Genomic DNA, 22,787 nt, shown 5'->3' with positions numbered 1-22,787 from the left:
TTTTGATGGCTTCCTGTCTTACGTTGAGGTCTTTCATCCATTTTGAGTTTATTTTTGTGTCTGGTGTAAGAAAGTGGTCCAGGTTCATTCTTCTGCATGTCGCTGTCCAGTTTTCCCAGCACCACCTGCTGAAGAGACTGTTTTTATTCCATTGGATATTCTTTCCTTCTTTTTCAAAGATTAGTTGGTCATACGTTTGTGGGTCCATTTCTGGGTTCTGTATTCTGTTCCATTGATCTGAGTGTCTGTTCTTGTGCCAGTACCATACTACCTTGATGATTAAAGCTTTGTAGTATAGCTTGAAGTCCGGGATTGTGATGCCTCCTGCTTTGGTTTTCTTTTTCAAGATTGCTTTGGCTATTCTGGGTCTTTTCTGGTTCCATACAAATTTTAGGATTATTTGTTCTAGCTCTTTGAAGAATGCTAGATGTTATTTTGATAGGGGTTAATAATAATGCTGGTGTTATTTTGATAGGGGTTGCTTTGAGTATGTAGATTGCTTTGGGTAGTATCGACATTTTAACAATATTTCTTCTTCCTATCCAGGAGCATGGAATCTTTTTCCATTTTTTGTGTCTTATTCAATATCTTTCATAAGCTTTCTATAGTTTTCAATGTACAGATTTTTCACCTCTTTGGTTAGATTTATTCCTAGGTATTTTATGGTTTTTTGTACAACTGTAGATGAGATTGATTCCTTGATTTATCTTTTTGTCACTTCATTGTTGGTGTATAGGAATGCAACCGATTTTGTGCATTGATTTTATATCTTGCAACTTTGCTAAATTCATGAATCAATTCTAGCAGTTTTTTTGTGGAATCTTTTGGGTTTTCCATATAGAGTATCATGTCATCTGCGAAGAGTGAAAGTTTGACCTCCTCCTGGCCGATTTGGATGCCTTTTATTTCTTTGTGTTGTCTGATTGCAGAGGCTAAGACTTCCAATACTATGTTGAATAACAGTGGCAAGATGGACATCCCTGTCTTGTTCCTGACCTTAGGGGGAAAGGTCTCAGTTTTTCCCCACTGAGGATGATATTAGTGTTGGGTCGTTCATATATGACTCTTACTATCTTGAGGTATGATCCTTCTATCCCTACTTTCTTGAGGGTTTTTATCAAGAAAGGATGGTGCATTTTGTCAAATGTTTTCTCTGTGTCTGTTGAGAGGATCATATGGTTCTTGTCCTTTCTTTTATTGATGTGATTAATCACATTAATTGTTTTGTGGATATTGATCCAGCCCTGCATCCCAGGTATAAATCTCACTTGGTCGTGGTAAATAATTTTTTTAAATGTATTGTTGGATCCATTTGGCTAATATCTTGTGGAGGGTTTTTGCATGCATGTTCATCAGGGAAATTTGTCTATAGTTCTCCTTTTTAGTGGGGTCTCTGTCTGGTTTTGGAGTCAAGGTAATGCTGGCTTCATATAAAGACTTTGGAAGTTTTCCTTCCGTTTCTATTTTTTGGAACAGCTTCAGGAGAATAGGTGCTAACTCTTCCTTAAATGTTTGGTACAATTCCCCTGGAAAGCCATCTGGCAATGAACTCTTGTTTTTTGAGAGATTTTTGATTACTAATTCGATTTCCTTACTGGTTATGGGTCTGTTCAAATTTTCTATTTCTTCCTGTTTCAGTTTTGGTAGTGTATATATTTCTAGGAATTTGTCCATTTCTTCCAGATTGCCCATTTTATTGGCATATAGTTGCTCATAATATTTTCCTGTTTTTATTTCTGCTGTGTTGGGTGTGATCTCTCCTCTTTCATCTTGTTTTTATTTATTTAGGTCCTTTCCTTTTTCTTTTTGATCAAACTGGCTAGTGGTTTATCAATTTTGTTAATTCTTTCATAGAACCAGCTTCTGGTTTCATTGATTTGTTCTACTGGGTTTTTGGGTTTTTTTTTGGTTTTGATAGCATTAGTTTCTGCTCTAATCTTTATTATTTCCTGTATTCTGCTGGTTTTGTGTTTTACTTGCTGTTCTTTTTCCAGCTCTTTAAGGCGTAAGGTTACGTTGTGTATCTGAGATCTTTCTTCCTTCTTTAGGAAGGCCTGGATTGCTATATACTTTCCTCTTGTGACTGCCTTTGCTGTATCCTAGAGGTTTTGGGTTGTGGTGTTATCATTTTCATTGGCTTCCATATATTTTTTAATTTCCTCTTTTACTTCTTGGTTTCCTCTTTTACTTCCCCATTCATTTTTTTGTAGGATGTTGTTTCATCTCCAAACATTTGTTACCATTCCAAATTTTTTATTGTGGTTGGTTTCAAGTTTCATAGCATTGTGGTCTGAACATATGCACGGTATGATCTCGATCTTTTTGTACTTGCTGAGGGCTGATTTGTGTCCCAGTGTGTGATCTTTCTGGAGAACATTCCATGTGCACTGGAGAAGAATGTATATTTTGCTGCTTTAGGATGAAATGTTCTGAATATATCTGTTAAGTTCATCTGGTCCAGTGTGTCATTCAAAGCCATTGATTCCTTGTTGATTTTTTGAGTAGATGATCTGTCCATTGCTTTGAGTGGTGTGTTGAAGTCTCCTACTATTATGGTGTTACTGTCGATGAGTTTCTTTATGTTTATGATAATTTATTTATATATTTGGGTATTCCCACATTTGGCACATAAATGTTTACAATTGTTAGGTCTTCTTGGTGGATAGACCCCTTGATTATGATATAATGCCCTTCTGCATCTCTTGATAAAGTCTTTATTTTAAAGTCTAGATTTTCTGATATATATGGCTACTCTGGCTTTCTTTTGTTGACCATTAGCATGATAGATGGTTCTCCATCCCTGTACTTTCAATCTGAAGGTGTATTTAGGTCTAAAGTGGGTCTCTTGTAAACAGCATATAGATGGATCTTGTTTTCTTATCCATTCTGTTACCCTATGTCTTTTGATTGGAGCATTGAGTCTATTGATGTTTAGAGCGAGTACTGAAAGATACGAATTTGTTGCCATTATGTTGCTTGTACAGTTGGAGTTTCTGATGGTGTTCTCTGGTCTTTTCTAAGTTTTGTTGCTTTTGGTATTTATGTATGTATGTATGTATGTATGTATGTATGTATGTATTTTTTCATCTTTTCTCCCCTCAGAGAATCCCCTTAAAATTTCTTGCAGGGTTGGTTTATTGGTCCTAAACTCCTTTAATTTTTGTTTTGTTTGGGAAACTTTTTATCTCTCCTTCTATTTTGAATGACAGCCTTGCTGGATAAAGAATTCTTGGCTGCAAATTTTTCTGATTCAGCACATTGAATGTATCCTGCCACTCCTTTCTGGCCTGCCAAGTTTCTGTGGATAGGTCTGTTGCAAACCTGATTTGTGTTCCCTTGTAGGTTAGGGACTTTTTTTCCCTTGCTGCTTTTATGATTCTCTCCTTGCCTGAGTATTTTGTGAATTAGACTATGATATGCCTTGTTGATGGTCAGTTTTTGTTGAATCTAATGGGGTTCCTCTGTGCTTCCTGGATTTTGATGTCTGTGTCTTTCCCCAGGTTAGGAAAGTTTTCTGCTATGATTTGCTCACATAACCCTTCTACCCTTATTTCTGTCTCTTCCTCTTCTGGGATCCCTATGATTCTGATGTTGTTCCTTTTTAATGAGTCACTTATTTCTCTAATTCTTAAATCGTGCTCTTTTGTCTTAATCTCCCTCTTTTTTTCTGCTTCATTTTTCTCTATAAGTTTGTCCTCTATATTGCTGATTCTGTGTTCTGTCTCATCCATCCTTGCTGCTGCAGCATTCATCTGTGATTGCAGCTCAGGTAGGGCATTTTTAATTTTATTATGACTAGTTTTTACTTCTTTTATCTCTTCAGAAAGGGATTCTAATCTCTTTTTGACTCCAGCTAGTATTCTTATTATCGTGATTCTAAATCCTGGTTCAGACATCTTGGTTGTATCTGTGTTGATTAAGTCACTGGCCGTCATTTCTTTGTGTTTTCTTTTGGGGTAAAGTCCTTCGTTTTGTCATTTTGAAGGGAGAAAAGGAATTAATGAGGTAGAAAAATTAAGATTAAAGATAATTAAAATTTAAAAAATATTAAAATTAAAAATACACAGACACAAAATCGAATAAATGATGCTAGATCCTAGGTGTGTTTTGGTCTGGGCGTTGAAAGTGGTTTGACAGATTAGAGAAAAAAAAGGGGGGTAAAAAGGAAATCATTTGAGAATTTGAAAAAATGAATACCCTGAAGTAGACTAAAATAAAATGATGGAAGTAAATTAGAATTTGAGAACATTTACACAAAAGTGAAAAATATAGTAAAAAATTAAAGAAAAATATTTTTAATAAAATTGAAAATAAATATGAATTTTTTTCTGTTTCTGTATTCAAGAAAAAGAAGTAAAAAAGAGGAAAAAAATTGAATAGATGGACATGCTAACGGATTGAAATATGACTGAAATTACTTCATTTTCCTAGAAGTCAGACTATGATGTGCTTTATAGCCCATAAACTAATTAGGTGGTGAGACCTGTGTTCTTGAAAGGGAGATTGGCCCACTTGGGTGGGGCTCAGTATAACAGCTCCATTCTCCACTAGATGGCGCTGCTTACATACTAGGGTGGAGAGTTGTGGCGCTTGTAGGTTGGTATGTGCATGTGTGGGAGCAGTGAAAATGGCGTCACCCAGCTACCCAGTCTCTAGTATCCTCCCTGATCAGCATCACACACCCATCATCTCTCTTCAGCTTTCGTCCATGCTATAGTATTTCACTGTCTGTGGCCAGGCCCCAGTCAGTACCTCTCTCCTGAGTTTTGTCTCAGATGTGGCTGTTTTCCCTGGCCCCTTACTTCTGAAGGACTGTGGCTTTAACCCATTCTGCCCCTCTGCAGAAGGGTCTCACAGAGCAATGGCCAAATGGTCAATGGCTGAATGTCGGCTGTACCCAGGAATGCTTGCTGGACCATGCTGCTTTTGGTACCCCGAGACTGCAGCCAGGTGTCAGCCCACCCCAGAAAACGTTTGTGAGATAGTGTAGCAGCAGAGTTTCAGGGATTATGGAAAATCACAACACACATCTGGCACCAGCCTCCAAATTTAATGACCTTGTTCCAGCACCAGCAAATGTGGCCATTTTCTGGGGTCTGCTGGGACCAGGTGGCTTCAGCAGTCTCTACCAAATGTCCTTCCAGCAGTGGAACCACTTTTCCCTGTGTGGCCCAAGAAGCTCCCGGACTCCACTCTTTTCTTGGGGATTCACCCTTCCTACCAGAGCACCTCCAGGTATTGAGTTGTGGAGTTTCAGACTTTGCACTCTCCTTGTTTATAGTCTTAATGGAATTTAAACCCTCTCCTTTCTCCTTTCTCCTCTCTCCCTTTTTAGTTTAGACCCTTTGGCTGTTTCTAATTTTCCACTTTCTCTCCAGTTGCTTTTGGGGAGGGGTGCTTTCCCATATTCTTCCCACCCCCCATATCTATCTTCTCTCTACCCGCAAAAGTACCTCCCTTCCCATGGCTTCTTGCTCCCCAAGTTCACCTCTCCACACCATGTACCTGCTGAATTCTGTGGTTCAGGTTGTGCAGATTGTTGTGTTAATACTTCAATCAGTTTTCTAGGTGTGCAGTGGTTTAGTATTGGTCTGGCTACATTTGATGGACTTGAGACACACAAAAAACTTCCAGCTCTTCCGCCATCTTGGCTCCTCCTTCTCCCTCTTAGCACTTCTTTAGCTGCATCCTACATTCTGATAAGTTGTATTTTCAATTTCATCTAGTTCTTTTTTTTTTTAATATATGAAATTTATTGTCAAATTGGTTTCCATACAACACCCAGTGCTCATCCCAAAAGGTGCCCTCCTCAATACCCATCACCCACCCTCCCCACCCTCCCACCCACATCAACCCTCAGTTTGTTCTCAGTTTTTAACAGTCTCTTATGCTTTGGCTCTCTCCAACTCTAACCTCTTTTTTTTTTCCTTCCCCTCCCCCATGGGTTTCTGTTAAGTTTCTCAGGATCCACATAAGAGTGAAACCATAAGTTATCTGTCTTTCTCTGTATGGCTTATTTCACTTAGCATCACACTCTCCAGTTCCATCCACGTTGCTACAAAAGGCGATATTTCATTTTTTCTCATTGCCATGTAGTATTCCATTGTGTATATAAACCACAATTTCTTTATCCATTCATCAGTTGATGGACATTTAGGCTCTTTCCATAATTTGGCTATTGTTGAGAGTGCTGCTATGAACATTGGGGTACAAGTGCCCCTATGCATCAGTACTCCTGTATCCCTTGGATAAATTCCTAGCAGTGCTATTGCTGGGTCATAGGGTAGGTCTATTTTTAATTTTCTGAGGAACCTCCACACTGCTTTCCAGAGCGGCTGCACCAATTTGCATTCCCACCAACAGTGCAAGAGGGTTCCCATTTCTCCACATCCTCTCCACCATCTATAGTCTCCTGATTTGTTCATTTTGGCCACTGTGACTGGCGTGAGGTGATATCTGAGTGTGGTTTTGATTTGTATTTCCCTGATAAGGAGCGACGTTGAGCATCTTTTCATGTGCCTGTTGGCCATCCGGATGTCTTCTTTAGAGAAGTGTCTATTCATGTTTTCTGCCCATTTCTTCACTGGATTATTTGTTTTTCGGGTGTGGAGTTTGGTGAGCTCTTTATAGATTTTGGATACTAGCCCTTTGTCCGATATGTCATTTGCAAATGTCTTTTCCCATTCTGTTGGTTGCCTTTTAGTTTTGTTGGTTGTTTCCTTTGCTGTGCAGAAGCTTTTTATCTTCATAAGGTCCCAGTAATTCACTTTTGCTTTTAATTCCCTTGCCTTTGGGGATGTGTCGAGTAAGAGATTGCTACGGCTGAGGTCAGAGAGGTCTTTTCCTGCTTTCTCCTCTAAGGTTTTGATGGTTTCCTGTCTCACATTCAGGTCCTTTATCCATTTTGAGTTTATTTTTGTGAATGGTGTGAGAAAGTGGTCTAGTTTCATCCTTCTGCATGTTGCTGTCCAGTTCTCCCAGCACCATTTGTTAAAGAGACTGTCTTTTTTCCATTGGATGTTCTTTCCTGCTTTGTCAAAGATGAGTTGGCCATATGTTTGTGGGTCTAGTTCTGGGGTTTCTATTCTATTCCATTGGTCTATGTGTCTGTTTTTGTGCCAATACCATGCTGTCTTGATGATGACAGCTTTGTAGTAGAGGCTAAAGTCTGGGACTGTGATGCCTCCTGCTTTGGTCTTCTTCAAAATTACTTTGGGTATTTGGGGCCTTTTGTGGTTCCATATGAATTTTAGGATTGCTTGTTCTAGTTTCGAGAAGAATGCTGGTGCAATTTTGATTGGGATTGCATTGAATGTGTAGATAGCTTTGGGTAGTATTGACATTTTGACAATATTTATTCTTCCAATCCATGAGCAGGGAATGTCTTTCCATTTCTTTATATCTTATTCAATTACCTTCATAAGTTTTCTATAGTTTTCAGCATACAGATCCTTTACATCTTTGGTTAGATTTATTCCTAGGTATTTTATGCTTCTTGGTGCAATTGTGAATGGGATCAGTTTCTTTATTTGTCTTTCTGTTGCTTCATTGTTAGTGTATAAGAATGCAACTGATTTCTGTACATTGATTTTGTATCCTGCAACTTTGCTGAATTCCTGTATCAGTTCTAGCAGACTTTTGGTGGAGTCTATCGGATTTTCCATGTATAATATCATGTCATCTGCAAAAAGCGAAAGCTTGACTTCATCTTTGCCAATTTTGATGCCTTTGATTTCCTTTTGTTGTCTGATTGCTGATGCTAGAACTTCCAGCACTATGTTAAACAGCAGCGATGAGAGTGGGCATCCCTGTCGTGTTCCTGATCTCAGGGAAAAAGCTCTCAGTTTTTCCCCATTGAGGATGATGTTAGCTGTGGGCTTTTCATAAATGGCTTTTATGATCTTTAAGTATGTTCCTTCTATCCCGACTTTCTCAAGGGTTTTTATTAAGAAACGGTGCTGGATTTTGTCAAAGGCCTTTTCTGCATCGATTGACAGGATCATATGGTTCTTATCTTTTTTTTTTTTTGTTAATGTGATGTATCACGTTGATTGATTTGTGAATGTTGAACCAGCCCTGCATCCCAGGAATGAATCCCACTTGATCATGGTGAATAATTCTTTTTATATGCCGTTGAATTCGATTTGCTAGTATCTTATTGAGAATTTTTGCATCCATATTCATCAGGGATATTGGCCTGTAGTTCTCTTTTTTTACTGGGTCTCTGTCTGGTTTAGGAATCAAAGTAATACTGGCTTCATAGAATGAGTCTGGAAGTTTTCCTTCCCTTTCTATTTCTTGGAATAGCTTGAGAAGGATAGGTATTATCTCTGCTTTAAACGTCTGGTAGAACTCCCCTGGGAAGCCATCTGGTCCTGGACTCTTATTTGTTGGGAGATCTTTGATAACAGATTCAATTTCTTCGCTGGTTATGGGTCTGTTCAAGCTTTCTATTTCCTCCTGATTGAGTTTTGGAAGAGTGTGGGTGTTCAGGAATTTGTCCATTTCTTCCAGGTTGTCCAATTTGTTGGCATATAATTTTTCATAGTATTCCCTGATAATTGTTTGTATTTCTGAGGGATTGGTTGTAATAATTCCATTTTCATTCATGATTTTATCTATTTGGGTCCTCTCCCTTTTCTTTTTGAGAAGCCTGGCTAGAGGTTTGTCAATTTTGTTTATTTTTTCAAAAACCAACTCTTGGTTTCGTTGATCTGCTCCACAGTTTTTTTAGATTCTATATTGTTTATTTCTGCTCTGATCTTTAATATTTCTCTTCTTCTGCTGGGTTTAGGCTGCCTTTGCTGTTCTGCTTCTATTTCCTTTAGGTGTGCTGTTAGATTTTTGTATTTGGGATTTTTCTTGTTTCTTGAGATAGGCCTGGATTGCAATGTATTTTCCTGTCAGGACTGCCTTCACTGCATCCCAAAGCGTTTGGATTGTTGTATTTTCATTTTCGTTTGTTTCCATATATTTTTTAATTTCTTCTCTAATTGCCTGGTTGACCCACTCATTTGTTAGTTGGGAGTCCTTTAACCTCCACGCTTTTGGAGGTTTTCCAGACTTTTTTCTGTGGTTGATTTCAAGCTTCATAGCATTGTGGTCTGAAAGTATGCATGGTATCATTTCAATTCTTGTAAACTTATGAAGGGCTGTTTTGTGACCCAGTATATGATCTATCTTGGAGAATGTTCCATGTGCACTCGAGAAGAAAGTATATTCTGTTGCTTTGGGATGCAGAGTTCTAAATATATCTGTCAAGTCCATCTGATCCAATGTCTCATTCAGGGCCCTTGTTTCTTTATTGACCGTGTGTCTAGATGATCTATCCATTTCTGTAAGTGGGGTGTTAAAGTCCCCTGCAATTACCACATTCTTATCAATAAGGTTGCTTATGTTTATGAGTAATTGTTTTATATATTTGGGGGCTCCGGTATTCGGTGCATAGACATTTATAATTGTTAGCTCTTTTTGATGGATAGACCCTGTAATTATTATATAATGCCCTTCTTCATCTCTTGTTACAGCCTTAAATTTAAAGTCTAGTTTGTCTGATATAAGTGTGGCTACTCCAGCTTCCTTTTGGCTTCCAGTCGCATGATAAATAGTTCTCCATCCCCTCACTCTCAATCTAAAGGTGTCCTCAGGTCTAAAATGAGTCTCTTGTAGACAGCAAATAGATGGGTCTTGTTTTTTTTATCCATTCTGATGCCCTATGTGTTTTGGTTGGCGCATTTAATCCATTTGCATTCAGTGTTATTATAGAAAGATACGGGTTTAGAGTCATTGTGATGTCTGTATGTTTTATGCTTATAGTGATGTCTCTGGGACTTTGTCTCACAGGGTCCCCCTTAGGATCTCTTGTAGGGCTGTTTTAGTGGTGACAAATTCCTTCAGTTTTTGTTTGTTTGGGAAGACCTTTATCTCTCCTTCTATTCTAAATGACAGACTTGCTGGATAAAGGATTCTTGGCTGCATATTTTTTCTGTTTAGCACACTGAAGATCTCGTGCCAATTCTTTCTGGCCTGCCAAGTTTCAAAAGAGAGATCAGTCACGAGTCTTATAGGTCTCCCTTTATATGTGAGGGCACGTTTATCCCTTGCTGCTTTCACAATTTTCTCTTTATCCTTGTATTTTGCCAGTTTCACTATGATATGTCGTGCAGAAAATCGATTCAAGTTACGTCTGAAGGGAATTCTCTGTGCTTCTTGGATTTCAATGCCTTTTTCCTTCCCCAGTTCAGGGAAGTTCTCAGCCCTAATTTCTTCAAGTACCCCTTCAGCACCTTTCCCTCTCTCTTCCTCCTCTGGGATACCGATTATGCGTATATTATTTCTTTTTAGTGTATCACTTAGTTCTCTAATTTTCCCCTCATACTCCTGGATATTTTTATCTTTCTCTCAGCTTCCTCTTTTTCAATAACTTTATCTTCTAGTTCACCTATTCTCTCCTCTGCCTCTTCAATCCAAGCTGTCGTCATTTCCATTTTGTTTTGCATTTCGTTTAAAGCGCTTTTCAGCTCCTCGTGACTGTTTCTTAGTCCCTTGATCTCTGTAGCAAGAGATTCTCTGCTGTTCTCTATACTGTTTTCAAGCCCAGCGATTATTTTTATGACTATTATTCTAAATTCACTTTCTGTTATATTATTTAAATCCTTTTTGATCAGTTCATTAGCTGTTGTTATTTCCTGTAGATTCTTCTGAGGGGAATTCTTCTGTTTGGTCATTTTGGATAGTCCCTGGCGTGGTGAGGACCTGCAGGGCACTTCTCCTGTGCTGTGGTGTATAACTGGAGTTGGTGGGTGGGGCCGCAGTCAGACCTGATGTCTGCCCCCAGCCCACCGCTGGGGCCACAGTCAGACTGGTGTGTGCCTTCTCTTCCCCTCTCCTAGGGGCGGGATTCACTGTGGGTGGCGTGGCCCATCTGGGCTACTTGCACACTGCCAGGCTTGTGATGCTGGGGATCTGGCGTATTAGCTGGGGTGGGTAGGCAAGGTGCACGGGGGCAGGAGGGGCAGGCTTAGCTCGCTTCTCCTTTGGTGATCCACTTCAGGAGGGGCCCTGTGGCAGCGGGAGGGAGTCAGATCCGCTGCTGGAGGTTTGGCTCCGAAGAAGCACATAGTTGGGTGTTTGCGCGGAGCACAGAGTTGGGTGTTTGCACGGAGCGAGCAAGTTCCCTGGCAGGAACTGATTCCCTTTGGGATTTTGGCTGGGGGATGGGCGGGGGAGATGGCGCTGGCAAGTGCCTTTGTTCCCCACCAAACTGAGCTCTGTCGTCCGGGGGCTCAGCAGCTCTCCCTCCCTTTGTCCTCCAGCCTTCCTGCTTTCTGAGCAGAGCTGTTAACTTATGACCTCCCAGACGCTAAGTCGCGCTTGCTGTCGGAACACAGTCCGTCAGGCCCCTCTGCTTTTTGTCATCCAGACTCAGGGGCTCTGCTTGGCCGGTGAGCCACCCCTCCGCCCTGGCTCCCTCCCGCCAGTCCGTGGAGCGCGAACCCACCTCGCCGTCCTTCCTACCCTCTTCCGTGTGCCTCTCGTCTGCGCTTGGCTCCGGAGACTCCGTTCTGCTAATCCTCTGGCGGTTTTCTGGGTTATTAGGCAGGTGTGGGTGGAATCTAAGTGATCAGCAGGAGGCACAGTGAGCCCAGCGTCCTCCTACGCCACCATCTTCCCTCTCTCCTTGCCAAAATAATTCCATTGAAATGAGGATTATTTTCAGTTCCCCATATAGGGCGATCTGGAGAGGAGAGCTTGATCCAGCGAGACCAGATAGAATGTTCTAACAAAACCTCCAGAGTAATTAACAGGTGTTATCTACCCAAGAAATGGAACAAATAGGAAGTTCAGGTTCTAAGGAGCTGCCTTGTTTGTGCCAGTGGCCCCACGCTAGCTCTTTATTAATTGCACCACCTGGGATGCTGATAGCGAACTGAGCTTTGGAACATTTCAGGCCTGGCATGGAATGCAGTTTTTACACAAGTGTCTTGTGGTTAAGAAATCCGATTTCACAGCTTATCTTCCGTTAGATGAAAGTGTTTATGGTGTGTCTGGAGCTAGAGTAAGTTCCTGCGGGTGTCCAAGAGCAGGGGCCTCCTCTCTCCTCTCCTTAATTTGCTGATGCCTAACTGCACTGACGCAGCAGTGAGATACCGGGGAGAGCGCTAGTTCTATCTTTTAAATCTTACTTTGAAGCTCCCTCTTTGACCCATAGATTAGTTAAAAGTATGTTCTTTAATTTCCAGATTTTTAGAGATTTTCCTGTTGTTTTCTGTTACTGAATTATAGTTTGATTTACTTAAGGTCAGAGAACTTATTCTGTATGACTTCAGTTCTTTAATATTTGTTGAAAAATTTTTTATGCCCTAGGTTTATGGTCCATTTTGTTGAATATTCCAATGGCTTAATGTAATATGATTTTCCCACTGTTTTATAACACTAATGCTACTTGCAAATAGAAATTGTTTATACTTAGGCCAAGCAATAACTTGTGAAACTGAAATACTGCTGTTTTTTTGTGTTTGTAATTTGATATAGAAGGTGGAGGATGTTGCAGAAGTTTTAGGAAAATAGTATGCTTGACCTTGTGGTTCTGAAACTCCTGTGCTTCCAGAATCCCCTGGGAGCATTCCCACATTATGAGGGGAAGATCTGGATGCATACTTAGACCTGTGGGTTTTCTAAAAGCAGAGTCAACATTGTGGCATTCCTAGGATCTACTGTAGGAGTCCTCTCTAGGGGTAGAATTTGCCTTAGGTGAGGACTGAGAAGTTATTTAAGTCTGGGGTAGAGCTGTTTTCCCAGAACCTTAGGGGTCTGATGGGTCCTGCTGTTGCCATCTGCACCCCTCCTCACTAAGAGAGAGTGGGTCTTGGGGTGACCTGCAGATCTTCTCATCTGCCCTCCCTCTCTGCTGCTGCCAGCTACTCTCCTTATGCATTATGCCCTCCTTGACCCCTCTTGGCCTGCTCTACTGTAGCTGTGTCATACTTTGCACTTTCTATTGTGCCATCTAGTTCATTCATTATGTGAGTTGTGTGTTATCTGCAATTTTGTTCTGTACTGATTCCTGGTGCCTCATACAGAACCTGGCACAGAGTAAGTGCTCAATAAATATTTATGAAACAAGAATGTTCCCAGAGTGTCTTTAGATATTTGACCAGGTACTGAGGTCCTACTCTGTGTCTAGTCTAACCTGGCTCTTGGGAGTGGGAGTACCATCCACCTCTGACCCATGAGTGAATGACTGTCTGGCAATGAAGCATCAGGGTTCCCTTTGGCCTTTTAATAGCTTCATGAGATGAAATAATTTCAGGAAGTTCTCTAGGTTATTTAAACTTCTTGTCCTATAGATAATCCTGTTTGGCACTTTCTTAACTGAAGATTTGGGGTTGTATTTCTCATCCTTGTAAAGTAGTTCTTGGTAAAGCTCCAAAGAACAAAATTGGATCAATCTTTCTAATTCTTGAACTTTGCATATTTAATAGGGTTTCTGGAGATTTCCCAATGCAGCATTCTAAAAATTCCATTATCACAGTGAAGGCTTCTGTGCCCTTATACTATATGAAATCATATTGAAACAGTGTGACACCGTCTTAATGACAAATATTTCACAATATAAAGGAAATAATACTTTTCCCCTATGTGCCCCCCATTTAATATCTGGAATTATGTTTTAGGAAGAATTGCCACCACGGGTTCCTTTCTGTTGGAAACAAGGAGGTTTTTCTTTCATTTTCACTCACTTTATCTAATTGAAGCAAAATGATGTAGCCTTTGTGTGAGATCATGTGTCATTGCCCTGGGTCCTTTAATTTAGAAGCTCATAAAGCATTTGGTTTAAAAATTAACTGTGAAATGAAATTCAAAATAGATGAATAGAGAACACCTCTAGTCTTCCAGGGGGCCTCTACTTTAATCTCCAGAAATGGGAGGTGCATTTGGAGAGAGGTGAGATGCTATATTTCACAATGCAATGTACATACCCCAGTGCCATTTTCCAGTGGAAGCCTCCAAGTCAAGCCTTCCTAATTTTTGTTATTGTATTTTGCAAGGCTGAAATTTAAATTATAGCTGTGGCTAATGGCTCTGCCCCCTAATTCATTTCCCTTTGTCTGCAAGTCTTTTCTTATTGCTGAGATGTTACTATTGTGATTCACAGAACATATTGCTTCTAGTAGCATCTGGCAGACTTTGTCTAGCAGGCTCCATTACCTTGTTCCAGAGATGCCTTTCTTTTTCTTCTTTGAAGTCAGAGACTTCAGAACTGCAAGAGAGCTGGTGGATTATGTAATACAATTCCTTTACTTAACAGAAAAATATGCTGAATTTCAAATACACTTTTGTAATTGAAAGAGTTGGATGGAGCATGAATCTTCTAACTATACTTGGCCATGCTGTCTACATTTCTTCTGATAAGATCACAACTTGATATTTCAAGGGTTTTCAAAGCAATTCATTAGAAAAATATCCGGTATTTTGTAGATTTGTCTTGAAGGAAGTGTCTCAGCACTCCTGAAGGTTGTTACCCATGCCCTTGACTGTTCCTGGACATGCAGTCTGTGAACTGAATTATCTGTTTTGAAGCTAGATCAAGTTAAGAGGTATGCGTGTGTGGGCAGGGGGTGGGAAGGATGATAGTGCATAAAGAAGGGCCACAGTGGGACCTGAGAGCTTTAACTTCAAAGAAAATAGTGATGCTATTGGTACCTAGCAGAGCTAATGTGTGAAAAGGCAAGCACAGCTCTGAAAATTCTGTGTTAATAGGACCTCCACCATAATCTCATGAAATGGGCTTTATTATTATACCCACTTTATAGGTGAGTAAATTGAAGCTCAGGGAAGTTAAATTGCTTGCTAAAAGTCCCTGAACTGGTAAAGGTGAAGTAGGGCTCAACCCTTGCTTCTACCTAGGCTGCATCACTTGTCAAGGAGCAGGGAAATGTCTGAAGCCAGAATTGCAAAAGCTAGACAAAGAGTGAACAAATGTCTGTTATGGCATACCATGGTCCAGCTTTGTGTTTGCAAATGTTATATTATTTAATTCCAAAAACATGTGGTAGTCCAGAACCTGTGAATATATGACCTTATAAGGCAGAAGAAATTTGCAGATGTGATTAAGTTAAGGGCCTTGGGAGAGTATATTGGATTATCCAGGTGGGCCCAATTCCTTGAAAGTGGAGAACCTTTCCCAGCTGTGGGTAGGAGACATAATTATGGAATAAGGGTCATAGAAAGGTGATGTGATTACTTTTTATCCACTGTTGATAGCTTTGAGAATTGAAAAGATGGGCATTGGTTCTGGAATATGGATAGCCTCTAGAAACTGGAAGAGCTGAGGAGATGGATTCTTCCTAGAGCCCTCAGAAGGAATGCTGTCCTGCTGACTGTATGTTGAGTTTCTGACTTATCAAAGTATAAGTCTGTGCTTTTTTAAGCCACCTACTTTGTGACAGCAGCCCTAGGTAACTAACATAGGAGGTTCCCATGAGGGAGGTGTTACATTCCTGTTTTATAGCTGGAGAAACCATGCAGAAGACAACTTGATACAGATCTCAGCTGTGGTAAGTGGGAAAGGCAGGACTGAACTCATCTTCTTCCATGACCACCTACATCCTCTTAGGAGGGAGAGTGGAAGTATCAAAGGTTGCCACATGGTTGCTGAGCTTCATTATATAACTGAGAATCGGGGCCTCAGCTTAGCTGCCTCATCTCAAACATGTGGGTGGTGCAAGGAGCTGATTGCCCTTGTGTATATGCAAGAAGAAATCAGAAGTTGATAGGTGGGGGCTTGCCTTTTCTCCCAGTTTTATGATTAATCAAAAGACCTGGCTGCAATGAGCTGGAGGCATCAATTGGGAGGACATTTGGGGCAAGTGTGTGTGTGTGTGTGTGTGTGTGTGTGTGTGTGAGTCAGAGTGTGAGGAGGGTGTAGAATGTGTGTGTGCAAGTGTGAGATGGTTGATGCTGCATGAGTGTGCAAGATTATAGATGTGTGTGAGTGTAAAACTCAGTGGATGTGTGAGTGCAAGATTGTGTGTGTCTGTGTGTGCTTGTTAGTGTGAGTGTGATTGTGTGTGTGCATGTGCATGAATATGAAACTGAATATGTGTTGAATGTATGCATAAGATAGATCCCAGTGCTACTTTGTCTTCATGTCACTGGATTACCTCTGGCACCACAATTGGGCTGCTCTGAGGCAGGAGTGGAGAGTCTGACCTATTGCCCACACCTGGCAGTTTGGAGAATTGATTCCCTGGAGGCCTGGGTGCCCTCAGGATTAGAAGCAGACAAGTTCTGACCACAGGGGAGTGTCCACACCCAAGTCCTGGCCTGAGCTTCAGTTTGCATGTCTCCCCACATGATCTCCTTTAGGAGGTGGGGCTCAGGATCAGGGTGCAGGAGGCACTGCCATGCCCCCTCAGCAAGGGCACATCACACTGAGGACAGGGATAGGCTTATATCCTTTCCTTTACCACTTGAGACCTCCCAGGGTGTGGACCTGATCTAGCACTGGGGAGGGATGGGAACCACAAGGGGCAGGTGGCATCAGGGCACATCAACTGGGGACAGGGAGAGTGATGGGAGCAGTGGGATATTTCTTTCTCCCATCTGTTTTGCTTCTATGGTCTAGCTTGGGCAAGTCTCTTGATAGTACAGTACAGTTTCATTGTTCTTGAAAGTTATTTTATTTGTTGACAATGTGTTATTTTTTTTTTTACAAATGGAAAACAAATATTTTGTTTTAAAATCTTTGCTACATGTCATTATTTTTGTCACTGTAAAGCTCAGCACAGATGCCAGCAGTACAGAAATGGCCAACAAGAAAAAAAAATAAAACCCTGAAGGAAAATCAGAAACAAAACCCCCAGAGCCTCGTCTCCCTCCCCTCTCCTTCCCCAAAAGCCCTATAATAACTGTACAATATTATAGTCCTGATCACATTTAAAAACAATTATTAAAAACAAGGATTCCATTGGAAGCTCAACTTTTTGGATTCTTAAACTGTGATATAAATATATATGTATACAGTATGTGTGCACATAGAATAAAAAAAAATCTCCTTTTCACCTCCACTACCTGGCACCAGACTGGAGACAAAAGGGAGAGAAACCCAGTAATGATGTTCTCTCAGCCTCTCTAAGGCCATCTATGCCCCTCAGTCTCCTATGGCTACGTTTAATATGTCTTCTCCTTATTAATTCAGTCTTGCACTTAAGATACTGGCCTGAGCCAATTAAAAAAAATGGCTGCTACACATGACTGTTACCTGAGAAATGTACAGAGAGAGAGTAATAACCTGTATCTGCATTTATATGGCTATAGTTAACTCTGTGACCCTGTTAGAATGGGAGTCCAGGCCCCATCTATCACATGGATTCATACCCTTGTATCATAAAGCAAAATCCAATCTTAAGATTGGAGGGAGCAAGAGGAAGAACTATAGGTCCAAAACAGACCCAAGTCTCAGTTTCTAGTCAGACTGAACTGGGAATGGGATGAAGGAGGCTACTTTGCAAGACTTGGTTTAAACTCCAGCAGTGAAGATTTCCCTGGGACTGCTAATCCAAGAAGTTGAGTTTCCATGCAGAAATAACCTGTACAGAACACACATCATCTGTGATTCTCACAGAAAAATGCAGCAAGTATGGCCAAGTATGGGGTTTTAAAAGGGGGTTATCTTCACACCCTAAACATCTGTAATGTTTGCAGATATTCTCTATAAGGTGAGAGCACCAAAAGCAGGAATGACCCAGCTTTACTACTAAATATGTTGGATGAGAGACAAGCCATACCAAAAGACTTTATATATCTGCTTAGAGTTGCATATTGGCTGGGGATAGATGTAAGTGCAGCAAAGATGTTTGTTTAAATACTCTTTGGATGCAATACTAAGTGGAAAATACATAGAAGATTTAACTCCTTAGGACTCTGAAAATTACATGGAAAAACAAAGATAAAATCTGAGACAAATTCTGCATAACTCCCTAATAGGGAGAAAAAGATAGAGAAACACACATGTGCATGCACGTACACACACACACACACACACACACACACACACACACACACACACTCTTTCCTTCTCCCTCTCTCACTTCCTCACTCACTAGGCAGCAGAAAGAGCCTATGCTCACTTCCTAAAGCCATACAGGTATATGTAACCTACCATGTTTCATGATCTTCAAATAGGAGGACATTTCTCCTCTCCCCAACCTTATTCACAATTTCTTTCCCAAAACAAGCCACAGTATCCAAGGCAAATAGTGGATGAATGGATGTTAGTTTCTCTAACCTGCCTATTGACCCTAGCAAAAATCATTTCTGCAGAAATCTCTGGTCAGGAGGTGTAAGGAAAGGCATTCTTAACTTCACCCAGCCTCAGTTTTTCAAAGATCCCCAAAGCCTTCAGGATTCACCCCATTTCTTCTCAGAGGCAGGAGGGCAAGGGAAGGCCAGAAGGGGAAGGGGTACACATTAGGGGTGAGGGAAATGATGGGAGAGGGACTTTTATTTTCTTTACAGAAACATTTGCTTTTTAAAAACAAACCGTGGCTTTCCTCCCCCACCCCTTATCCTCACCCCAATAGTTCTATTCTGAAAAGGAGGGAAACATAGTTAGGTCAGGAAATTCTTCGTTGTTGTAGCTGTTGCTCTGGTCTTCCAGCATGGACAGCATCTCCTGGAAGACCTCAGGCGGGCCAGGTTGCCATGCTGATAGCTGTTGCTCTCTAGAACTTGAGCGATGATGAGGCTGCTGGCCCTGTTCCTGTGGCCAGACTTACACCCTCTGCTGTCTGTGTCTGGAATTGTCCTGTAGTCTGTCCAGTCTCAGGAGCAAAGTTGGATCCATGATTGGTGAGACTAGGGGAGGCAGCAGCACCAGGTGACGCAGTTGAAGCACCAGGGAGGGACATGGGGCTGAAGGAGGACGCAGTCTGAAAGCTTCCCATACCAAACTGGGAAGAACGAGTCTTGGCTGTAGCCTGAGTAGCCACCTGCTGGGCAGAGAAGTCTGGGCGGGTGCTAGGGTCCAAGTTGGGGCTCCTTGGGGTGAGTTGGAGTGGTGGGAAATCTGGGCCAACATCTGCCCTGCAGAAGCTGATGGCTGGACGATGGTTACAGGAGAGGCCAGACCACTATTTCTGAAATTCTCTGCCGGCCGGGGGTGGGGGTAGGAGGGAATGTGTTGTCCTGTGAGAATAGCTGTTGGATGGCAGGGACAGTGCTGGAGGAGATGCCTTTACTCTGATCTGCACTGATGTTGGAGTAGATTTCTGAAAATCTTGGATCTCTATCCTTGGCAAACAGACCATCTGACTTCTCAAGGGGCTTGCTGTGTTCTGGCCCTGTGGTTGTTACAGGCTGAGCAGAAACCTGGGAATGATTGTAGCCAGCCAGTCCATTGCTTCCTGATACCACATCCAATTCTGTTTGCTGTTGATGCTTCCTGGATGCCAACTGCCCTGAGCCCATCTCTAAGGGTAAATTAGCCATGGGACCTACCTGTGGTCTCTGGATTGTGTTGGACAGTGTAGGCCTTGGTTGATGGCTGGAGTTATTCACATTGGTGTTGGTACAGATGATGTACTCAATTTCATCTGAGTAAGTGTTCTGGAAAGTAAAGGAGCTGGTTCTCATCCAGAGCCATTCCCGGTTCTTAGACCAGAACCGGAACATGACAGACAGCACTTGGCCTTTTAACTTCACCACTTGTTACAAGCTGTCTCTTAGAAGCTGTTGGTCTTCAGGATGAGAGAATTCTACAATATTCTTTCCTAAGAGTTCCTGTGGTTGGTAGCCAACAGTAGCCACACAGCTGTGTTCCACAAAAGTGAATATCCCCTCAATGTTGTGCCGTGAGATGAACTCTGTTGGTTGACAAATGTTACTCATGTCTGTACAGTTGGGAGAACTGGTTACCTGTAGTCTGCCAATGGCCACTAGGCAAAATTTGCTCCCCTGGCCAGCCTCTGGATCATCATCTTGGAGGGAGACACCTGCTGGGGGCCAGGCCTTGATATAGCCTGTGCAGTGGACCACCACAAAATGAGGTTCCCCATTCTTCACAGAGCCAAGTCCATTCCTGCATCTGTTCCTCACAAAGCTCAGTCTATTCATGGAGACTGGGTCCACAGAGCTATTGCTGCACCTTCTACGGCAAATAAATGATCTCCTTGAGCCCATACACATCTTCATGGAAGACTGTTGGCTTTCCTTTTTCACTGTTCCAGTCTTCAGGTCTGGAAGGATACGCCCTGTCAGGTCATTTTCTGAAGTGGAAAGCTGATCATGAAGTTTGTCCACATCATCTGGATGCACCTGATCATAGGGTGTGCTACCAAACCATTCAGACTGGTTCAAAACAGGGGTCACTGAGTCAGAGATGTAAACTACCCGACCTATCTCACATGAGACAATAAACAGAAAGCCATCTGCTGCCTCCAAGACCAAAGGTTTGAGTTCCTGATCAGTGAGAAACGAAGGCTTGTAGGTGCCATCAGTGGATGTATTCCCAGTTCCTCACAAGGAATTCATGTGAGAGACTGCCATGGGTAAGATGGTTAGCTTGTCTGGTTTTTGAGCCAGGGCACTACGACAGTTCTGTGATGTAGGCTGTCATCTTGTTCCGTTGCCCCTGTTCAATTTCACTGTGATTTTTCCTGGTGAGTCTCTCTTTATCTGCAGAGCTCTGCTCATCATCCAACCTGGCAAGTCACTTCTTATCATCAGACATCTGATCATCATCACACCTCAAAAATTTACCTTCTCCATCATCATCAAAATCCAACCCTGGTCATCACTTAATAGCCCTGTGGACAATGGCTCCTCCACCTTGAATCCCAGCCCCAGGGTTTCCTGAGGCAATGGCTGGACCCAGTGATGGTACATCTGATGTCATTTCTGGGTAGCTCAGTTGGTTAAGCATCCGACTCTTGATCTCAGCTCAGGTCTTGATCTCACAGCTGTGAGTTCAAGCCCCACGTTGGGCTCTGCACTGGTTGTGAAGTTGGGGTTAGCAGCAGCGGCTGCCTTGGCTGAACATGCCACTACCTACGCATACCCCCCCCCAGTGGGAGGAGCCACCACCATGGGACTGGGGGAAGGGGGAGGGGAGAGCCACTCCCCAAACGCGGTACCCTACAGCCACCCTCGCTACCACGGAATCCAAGATCGACAATGTGTTATTTAAAAGATTCTCTTTTGGTATTATACAGAACCCTTCCCTCTTTTCCTCATTTCTTCCTTTCTCCTTCCTTCCTGTCTGCCTGCCTGCCTGCCACTTTTAGAGCACTGGAGGTCTGGAATGCACAGATTTCTAAAAATTTCTAACTTGACACATAACATCGTGTAAATTTAAAGGGTACAACATCTTGACTTGTACATTTGTATATTGCAGTATGATTACCACTGTAGTTTAACCAACATTTCTATCACAGTTACATAATTATCAATTCTTTTATGTGGTGAGAATAATTAAATCTAGTCTCTTAGCAACTTTGAAGTTTATGATACAGTACTGTTGACTATAATCACTATGCTGTACATTAATTAGATCTCCAGAACTTACTTGCCCTCTGGTTGCAAGTTTGTACCCTCAAACATCTCCCCAATTGCCCGCCCCCCACCTCCCCCCCGTCCCTGGTAACCACCATTTTGCTCTGTTTCTATGTTTGGCTATTTTAGATTCTACATATAGGTAAGTTCATACAGTAATTTGCCTTTCTCCATCTGACTTATTTCATTAGCATAATGCCCTCAAGGTCCATCCTATTGTCACAAATAGCAGGATTTCCTTTTTCTCATGGCTGGATAATATTCCATTGCGCGCACACGCACACACACACACACACACACCATATCTTCTTTATCCATTGATGCACAATTAGGTTGTTTCAATATTTTGGCTATTGTGAATAATGCTACAATGAACATGTGGGTGTGAATATCTTTTTGAGTCCTGTTTTTATTTCATTTGGAAGGAAACAGACATACCTAATGTGGTATTTTCATCCTGTGGTGAAAATAATTTCCATTTGATGATATGTGACCATAGAGCAGTCATTTTGGAAGAATGTTAAAAGGAAGTTGTGGGAAACTTCAAACAACATGTTTTTCTAAACTCTATTTCAATTTTTAGGATATAGTCACATGAAAAAATAATGTTTGGTAACATCCTAATTCCCTAAATGGATCTGTGGAATTGTAGCCACCTATTGTGATTCTCCAAAGCCAGAAGAGTTAACACCTGGCATATTTCTTTTACTGTGGTAGCTAAGCTTCTGTAGTTTCTTAGCAGAAATGTTTGTAGTATGCAATAGGAATTTGTACCTTATGAACTTAGCCCTGAAAATTCAGTGACACAATTATTCTTATTTTCCTTTTTGAGGAGAAACCTAATCTGTCCTCCTAGGCAACAGAGGATCAATTGGTGACTGGATATGTTTTGTATGATTGAGGACTGCTGCAGATGACACCTTTAAGCTCCAGGATCTATAATTTTGTGTAACATAAGTCATGCCAGAAAATTAACTCAGTATTATGTGGGTAATACCGAGAAGGAAAATATATGATTTGTTCATATGCATTCTCCTTAGGTCACACAGTACATGAGGGGCCTTTCAAAGGGAATATATCATATAAAAACCAGTAATGGTAAAATATCAGCAAGAACAAACAGCCAGGACTGACAAAATACACATAAGGGCAAAAAAAAAAAAGTGGGCATTGGAGGCAGGGTACTAGGGCACAGTAGATTGCTTCATCTGCTCACATGCTATCTTCCAAAG

The 22,787-nt window shown here is 41.6% G+C and overlaps 1 protein-coding gene and 1 pseudogene across 1 annotated transcript in view; one reads left to right on the top strand and one right to left on the bottom strand.

Annotated features, from left to right (window-relative positions):
- The window catches only part of OCA2 (OCA2 melanosomal transmembrane protein), a 492,037-nt gene that overhangs the window by 107,641 nt on the left and 361,609 nt on the right, over positions 1 to 22,787 (top strand). The gene's annotated exons all lie outside the window — the stretch shown is intronic.
- LOC125169018 (aryl hydrocarbon receptor nuclear translocator-like) lies at positions 18,422 to 20,901 on the bottom strand (annotated as a pseudogene).

The sequence above is a fragment of the Prionailurus viverrinus genome, chromosome B3 (genome assembly GCF_022837055.1).
Source record: "Prionailurus viverrinus isolate Anna chromosome B3, UM_Priviv_1.0, whole genome shotgun sequence".
Lineage (NCBI taxonomy): Eukaryota > Metazoa > Chordata > Mammalia > Carnivora > Felidae > Prionailurus > Prionailurus viverrinus.
The sequence above is the reverse complement of the archived record's forward strand: the minus strand, read 5'-3'. Positions and strand labels throughout refer to the sequence as shown.